The 8,299-nt window shown below is 34.7% G+C and overlaps 2 long non-coding RNA genes across 2 annotated transcripts; one reads left to right on the forward strand and one right to left on the reverse strand.

Moving 5' to 3' along the window:
- The first annotated feature begins 1,147 nt into the window (after positions 1–1,147).
- Positions 1,148–2,049, forward strand: LOC145958865 (uncharacterized). Its single transcript, XR_014434411.1, has 4 exons — positions 1,148–1,213; positions 1,496–1,541; positions 1,802–1,901; positions 2,027–2,049. It is a non-coding gene; the product is annotated as an uncharacterized LOC145958865 (long non-coding RNA).
- Positions 2,050–4,427: 2,378 nt separating this feature from the next.
- On the reverse strand, positions 4,428–7,892 carry LOC145958974 (uncharacterized). The gene is made up of 5 exons (XR_014434568.1): positions 7,262–7,892; positions 6,606–7,163; positions 6,432–6,502; positions 5,921–5,985; positions 4,428–5,356 (listed from the first exon to the last, which is right to left on the reverse strand). It is a non-coding gene; the product is annotated as an uncharacterized LOC145958974 (long non-coding RNA).
- Positions 7,893–8,299: the final 407 nt, after the last annotated feature.

Here is an 8,299-nt window from a genome sequence, read left to right on the forward strand (position 1 = left end):
GTTTCTAGTATTCTTTTTTCGACCACGTTCCTACACGTAGGTTAGTAAAAAACCATAAAAATTATATAAATTTCAAAATTCAAAATTAGGCTAATTTTAAAATTGAATTTGAGTTATAATTATTACAATATTTTGATTTAATATTAAGTGAATAAAGTTGTCATGAATTATTGGGCTTATGGGTTTTTTCCACTTTTGGGCTCCTAAACCTATTATTAGAGACCAAGCCCAACCCAACTAGCTCAACAATTCAACAATTAAAACAAAAAATTTAGGTATTTCATTGTTCCCTCCGAAATTTAACAATTCCCACTCCTTCTGCCTCAACCCTCTCTGTCTCCCCACGCGCCCTTCGCTCTCCCTCACACGGCCCTCCCAAATTCAGAGACAATTTTACTCAAAATTTTTTCACCATTTTCCCCCCAATTTATTTTCACCAAATCCTTCCAATTTTGTCTACATTTCCCCGCGAACACCCTTCCTCGTCTCCCAACCCTTCCCCACCTCTCCCCACACCCTCGAAGAAAGCGGAAAATCCCCCCTCGAAGAACAGCTCCGTCGCCATGGGTCTTCGCCATTGCCTCCACCGCCGCCTTCGACGCCGTGTACGCGCCGTACCCAGGCTTCAGCGCTACCAACAGCGACGTCATCAGCAGGTTGATCCGCCCCCCGCCGCCGTGCTTCAAGCAGTTGGCCGCCTCCCTCGCGCAGGCGAATCGCCTCGCGCGTTCACTGCGAAGATGCGGTCGAAAGACTCGACGGTGGTGTCGGCAACGGAGGGGTAGGCGCCGTCGTTGATGCCGGCAGAGTTGACGAGGATGTGGAGCGACGAGTCGAAGGCGCGTTGGGCTGAGTCGAAGAGGGACTTGACCTGGGCCACTACGGCGCGCGGCGTGGCGGAGTTGGCGTTGATTTGGGCCGCGACGGAGTGGGTTTGGGAATGGAGAAGCCTGCAGCAACTAAGGTCAAGGAAGCATTATTCAAGGAAGCATTGTTTTGATAAGAATAGGAACTGGCGCAAATAGGTATCCCCCTATTTTCAATTAGTCTAGGGTTTAATCAAGTGTTTTGCTATTAGTTTCACTGCCACATGTCGGTCTAATTGTATTTTGCTTGTATGTTTATGTATAGCCTAATATCTGCTGAACATCGAATACGATTGTGTCATTTAGCCTGCAAAAGTTCAGATTTTGTAATGGTTGATCCATGGGAGGTAAAACAGCTTTTCCATCTGCTAGATTGCACATGTATTTTTTTTTTCTCTTGCATGTGTTAAAGTTTCATTATCCAAATATTTTAAAAATTCAGGAATGATAAAGGTCAAGTTGGTTTGAGTTTAAGCCTAAGGCCAAAAAATTAGGACCATGAACATTGTGTCAATATTAGTCACTATTTCCAAATCTGTCAAAAATAAAATTGAGTGGTCATTAATTATATTGTTTGGCTGAACTATTCCTTTCTAGAGTTGTTTATATTATTTTTATGCAATATGCAGGTGAATGGGGAGTTGCCCATATCTTCTCACTGTGTGGGAGAACATGGTATGTTCTGGTCTTTCTTCCTTTAAATGGATCAGGATCTAGTGGGGTATATTGTGATTTTTTTTAGCTAAAGCTTTTAAACTTAAATCACATAACTGACTGATATGATACACTGTCTTTCAAAATCACCTTTAACTCTTTTACCCCTTAGTTTGTAATTTGAAATTATGGAACTTCTTATGAGGATAAATTAAGAGGAAAGGGAAATAAAATGAACGCAAGACACTTCTTATAATTAGCATTATGTCTTCATGAAGCAGGTGCAAAATTCGATGACAAGGAGAAAACAGATGACTGGAAGATACACCAAGGCAATCTATGGCCTGAAACTGATGCCTCAGTTGATCTTGAAAAGGCCATGTATGCACCATGATACCATTTCCAATTTAGTAACCTTGTGATACTGCTTTAACAACGATGTTCTCTGAACTCAGAAAATCCTTAACTAATGAATGCTTTGTATGGTGTGATATAACATGATGCAGGAAAGATGAAGCTAGACAGCCACTATCAAGGAAAGTAGCAATACCATCAGGCAAACTGAGTCCTTACAGAATGATGGTTGAGGGTCGGCTCCTCCTTCTATTACTCTTCTTTGAGTACAGAATCTTCCACCCAGTTCCTGATGCAATTGGATTATGGTTCATATCTGTGACATGTGAAATATGGCTTGCATTATCCTGGATGATTGATCAGCTTCCCAAATGGTTTCCCATTGATCGTGAGACGTATCTTGATCGTCTTTCAACCAGGTCAAGTGTCCTGAAGTTCCCTGTAGCTTATATCCAAATGGATCTAGTTTCACATTCATTTAATTTCTAGAGAAAGTCTAGGCATGTATTATTTATTCCGTATATAGTTTTGAACCCACCCAGGCATGTAGTTTTGATTGCAATAATTTATATATATTGTTCCTAGAATTTATTAAGTTTTACTTTTAGGTGTAATGTGTTGATGAAGTAACATAGGAGGGAGTCAATATTGAACAAAGATATATTGCTGAGAAGGTTTCTGATTTACTGAAGGTATTTATAACCTTTTTATCATTCAATTTTTATAATTATTATTGTTAGAGTTTTACTATATGAGAACATATGAATATAATATGTTGGACAATAGTAATGAGTTATTATATACAGTTGATTAATTGTACAAATTAAATACGCAAGATCTTGAATCAATAATTGTTCCATTAACATACTATAAACGCATTTTTCAATGATTGTTTGCAGCTGATAGGATTATATAGCACACTTAGTTACTTGTTATTAAATTTCAGAAGACAAATGTTATTGTTTAGTCCAAAATAATAGGCTCTGGTAATCGATTACAATACTTGGTAATCGATTACAACGGTTTAAAAATCAAATTTTGAAATTTTCATCTTCTGGTAATCGATTACAAGAAATGGGTAATCGATTACCAGAGAACCTTTTAATAAGTAAATTGCGAACATATGATTTTCATTGTCTAGTAATCGATTACATGTATAGGTAATCGATTACCAGACTCTTAAAAACAATGGTTTCCTCAAATTTAGTCATCAACAGTTAGTGAGGGATTCATCCCAGTTAGTGACGCATAAAATCCGTCGCAAATTGTGACGGCATTCTGGCGTCGCAAATTGTGACGGATTCTACTTAATTAAAGTCATCACAGTTTGTGACGGATTTAATCCCTCACAAATTGCGAGGGATTTAATCCCTCGCAAATTGTGACGGATTCTACTTAATTAAAGTCATCACAGTTTGTGACGGATTTAATCTCTCACAAATTGCGACGGATTTTTATTAATTTCTAAACATTTATTATTAGAAATTAGTGACGGAAATTATACTGTTTGTGATGCCTTAATTCCGTCACTAATTGTGACGGAGAAAATAATCCGTCACTAAATATTTTGTGACGCCAAATTTTGTGACGGAATCATTTCCGTCACAAATTCCGTCACTAATTGATTTGTGACGGATTTTATCAAAATTAGTGACGGATTTGTTCCCTCTCTAATTTTAATTTTTCTATTAATTTATACATTTAATTAAATTAAATTTTAATTTATTAATATTTTTTATTAAAATTAATTTTTATGAAATATTTATAAATAATTTAGTAAAATAATATTTTATTAAGTAAATACTTTTAATTTTAAAATTTTATAAATTATCATTAAATTAAAACTCATTATCATTAATTTATCATATTTAAAAAATGTATATATTTAATTTAATTAAAATTAATTATAATGATATATTTATAAATAATTTAGTAAAATAACAATTTTTAGTTAAAAATAATTTAATAATTAAACTTATAAATTTTAAAAATAAATTATTTTTCCTGTGGATTAAAATTGGTAAGAAAAGTTACCTGCAAAATTTTTCTATCATTTAGTAAACATTACTTGCAAATTTATTTTTACAAGAAAATCTGCAAGAAACAAAATAAAATTCTTACCACATTTTTTTGCAAATTTTTACCATGAAATTTTTTTTCTATGATCATTAAAATTGTAGCAAAATTTGCCAAAATTTCTTGTAAATTATTTTTTGTAAAACATTTGTAGGAAATTCCTATAAACTATTTTTCACAAATAAATTTGTAAAAAATATTGTGAAATTATTATTGTAAAAAAATTCTAAAAAAATATATGCGAATATTTTTTTATAGAAAAATTCACAGAAAAATGACTTTATTTTAATAATTACAAATCATGACATTTATGACTGTTTCAAGTACACATTGATACTATACTATCTCACAAATTGTGACATCTCTATAGTTCATGTCATAAAATTTCTACAAAATGTCGAGACACATTAAATTAATCATAAAACTATCGATCTACCCACTACAAAAAAATCAAGTTTTAGCGACCACCAAAATCGGTCGCTATTTAGGTAAATTCAGTCGCTATTTCATTCAGCGACCGAAATAGCGACCGAAAAAATCCGTCGCTAAAACCCTGGTCGCTATTTGAAATAGCGACCGAAAATTTTTCTGTCGCAATTTAGCGACCGAAAAATCAGTCGCTAGCCAATAAAAATCCGTCGCTAAAATTTTGGTCTCCTAACTTCTAAGACCAATTTTGCGACCGAATTTTTTGGTAGCAATTTCCGTCGCTAATTTTTATATTTATTTAATAAAAACATTTATAAATCAATCGCTAAATCGGTCGCTAAAAAACTAAAATAGGTACAGATAAAATCGGTCGCTATTTCGGTCGCTAAAAATGTGAAAACCAATTATTTTGGTCACTATTTCAGTCGCTAATAACTTGAATTAGCTACAAATAATTTCGATCGCTAATTAAGTCACTAAAATATACCAGTATTTTTAAATTCTTTTTTAATTATAAATTTATACCTGTTAACGAATATGACACTACTACAAGAAGCATATTTTACATCGGTTCTTTAAAGTCATTTACATTGGTTCTAAAACAGATGTAGAATAGAGCGACGTAAAAAGTGTATATATTTTTACATCGGTTCTCCTGAGAACTGATGTAGATTGCATTTTTTTTATAAAAAAAAATATGCTTGTTTTTGGATTTTTTTTTTTGTATATATAATGGACAAATATTGTCAATCAAAATAAAATGCGCCATCAAATTACAAGCTTTATTTTCTTATAGTTTTAACATTCAGGGCCAAACATTCAAGGGGAAAAAAGGTTTACTAGCAACCTCTCAAGTTTCAATAACAATACAAAATAAGATGTAGCCATATATAGGAAAAGAATATCATTGTGGAACCCTACATCACCGTACTGCATCACGTGAGAGCCATAATATGCACCTCCATATAAAGTGTTATCTGTAACCCAAAAACATAGTAGTAAAGGTATCAATCACACAACTCTTAACACATACCAATGTTTGTCCATAAAATTAGACCAAGAATTTAACAAAAACAACAACAAAAATAAATCTCACTTATAACTAAGAAATCAAGGAATTGAATTATATTCTTCAATTTATATCCTCAAGAAAGCATAACAATGAAATTAAGGGTGAAATTCAAGATGCAAGAGGGCACATATTCTATGCTCTGCTGGTTTTTTTTGCTTAACTTGAGAACTCATGTGACATTCTTACAAGTTGCTCTGTACCTGTTCATGATGGCAGTGCAAGGGTAAATAAATAGTAAAAGGAATTTATTTATACCCACCTGTTCACATCAACAAAAACATTGCTAAACAAAATTTTTAATTTATTATTAATGGATTATTAACTAAATGAAAAATGAAGAAAGGTAGTCAAAAATAATTTCATTGATATGGCTGTATAGTATGGTTTAGGTGTTTCTGAAATTTTTTAAAAAACAAAAGAGTTGGATAAAGGTGACTTAACAATAAAATGAAAACAAAAGTTATTTCACCTTTTCTTGTAAGTTATTTTCTTTCCGTGGAAAGTTTTTAATGGTTACAAACTGATGGCTACCACCTGCAAGGAAAGGTTTATATTAATAATTAATTATATAAAATAAAATTAACCATTTTTACAAGTTTTTACTTGTGGAGTACTTAAACCAAAACAACCAATAAACAAAAGCTATAGTGGTATACTATACTATACTAATTATTGGCAAAAAAAAGGCTCACAACTAAGGTAAAAAAGAATAAAAAAGGACAAATGTGTGTTTTGTGGATTACCTTTTCAAGCTCATTAATTTTAGAAATTGAAATTAACGATTCAGCTATAAAAAGAAAATCCGATTTATATTTAAAACAAAAGGTTTTAAGTGCAAATCTTTATATTGGTTTTATATTGGTTTCCAAAACTTTATCATCAACAATTGCTGACACCTAGTAAAATAATATATAATAATCAGTCAAAGTAACCAAATTCATAAAAGTGCATATTTATAATCAAAATTGAAGCAAAAGTACCTTCTGCATTTTGTCAGCTTCATCTTCCTTTACAGTAGCCACGGACTGCGGTTTTATATTGGTTTCCAGAACTTTATTATCAACATTTGCTGATGTATAGTAAAAAGTATATGATCAGTCAAAGGAACCAAATTTAAAAGTACATATTTTACATCAAAATTGAAGCAAAAGTACCTTAAGCATTTTGTCTGCATTGCCTTCCTCTGTTTTGGTAGTTATGCTCTATGGTTGTGTATTGGTTTCCTGAGTATTCTTATAAACACTAGCTAACATCTGGTAAAAAAACATAATAGATAACAAATTGGATCTATAAATTATGATGAATCCAAGAAACTTTATTCAAAAATCAAAGCTGAGGCCTCAGAATGATATCAAGTGTCGCATAATATAAAGTTTGAAAGCCAAACAAAAAAGTGAGACATGATGTTAGCACAAATACCTTGCTTTAAAGTTGTAATATACACATTTCTAAGGCAGACTGAAGTTCAGAATTCAACCTATCTGCATCCTTTCCAATGCTGGATGCTTCAGTTAAATTTTGGAGGCATCTCCTTAAATGCTTAATGAGGTCAGATATTGCACCAACGATTGCAACTGAAGTATGCTGCTTCACATTTTGTGCAAGCTGCGTGGTGGTGTTAATAATATCAATCTGACGGATAGGCTGCTTGGCAACATTCTTGTGATCCAAGTGCTTGACCAAAATGGATAGTAGAAGATGGGAGTTATCTCCTGGTGTTCAAAAAGTGATAATCAATTAATTTTATAGAAAATTAGATAAAACTGCATACTTAAAGAAAATTTATAATAGTGAATTTTTACAAGGCTACCTGATTCTGCTAGAAGGGATTGCAAATAAATCAAAACACAAGAAGCAACTCCCTTTTCAGAAGACCAGTGGTTATCAATATCAAAATTATGAAAAGTGGTTCAAGGACACGCCACACAGTTGAAGCTTCCTTTGCCAATTTGGCCATATTATACAAGCAAACCTTTGACCAATAAGTAGGATCTTTAGCAGTATCCCTGTAGAAGTAGTGAACCACTTTTCATAATAAGCAAACCTTTGACCAATAAGCAAATCTTTCATCCTTCTCAGCCTCTGCACACACACACCCATCAAAAAAGAAACAAAACCCACGATTCCAAATCCAAGAAAGATCAAAACTTTTTCAAGAACCGTCCATACCAGGGAGTCGGGTGCAGTATTTTCTTCGCAGTTGATACAAGGCAGAGGCAAGGGAGAGAGGTCGGACACGCTCCTCCGGAAGGTGGGCGGGAGGGGCGGGAGGGCGGAGGGTCTGGGCGGGCAGCAGGGGTCGGAGACGCAGCGGCGGAGGACGGGGGAGGAACGGCCCTTGGTGAGGAGGGAGTGGAGGTTGAGGGGGACGTGGACGGCGGAGAAGCCGTGGAGGGAGAGGTCCTCTTGGTCGCAGAAGAGCTTCTTGGCGCTGGGCTGGGCGGAGGAAGAGGGGGGAGCGGCGCTTGATGGGGGCGACGGCGAAACAGGGCGACGGCGGAACAGGGCGCTTGATTGTCCTCGGATTTAGCGGCCTCCGCGGAAGCATCCTTCTCCGGAATCTTGGAGGCCGGTGGCGATTTGGCTTCGTGGAGCGGAGGCTTGGAGTCTTCTAGGATTTCGGTGGCCATGGATGGGGGAGGGGGGACCAGAGAATTGGGAACCCTAGCGGTGAGAAAAACCCTAGAATTGGAGGGAAAAGGAATACTAGCTCACTCACTCACTCTTTCCCCCTTCTTTTTTGCTTTTCTCCTGGCAAAACTACTTACTACTAACCTAAAAAAATAAGAAAATGGAAATTAATTAATTATAATAAATCAAAATATTATAAAAATTATAATTCAAATCA

Source organism: Cajanus cajan, chromosome 6, assembly GCF_000230855.2.
Source record: "Cajanus cajan strain Asha chromosome 6, NIPB_CcT2T_4, whole genome shotgun sequence".
NCBI classification, from domain to species: domain Eukaryota; kingdom Viridiplantae; phylum Streptophyta; class Magnoliopsida; order Fabales; family Fabaceae; genus Cajanus; species Cajanus cajan.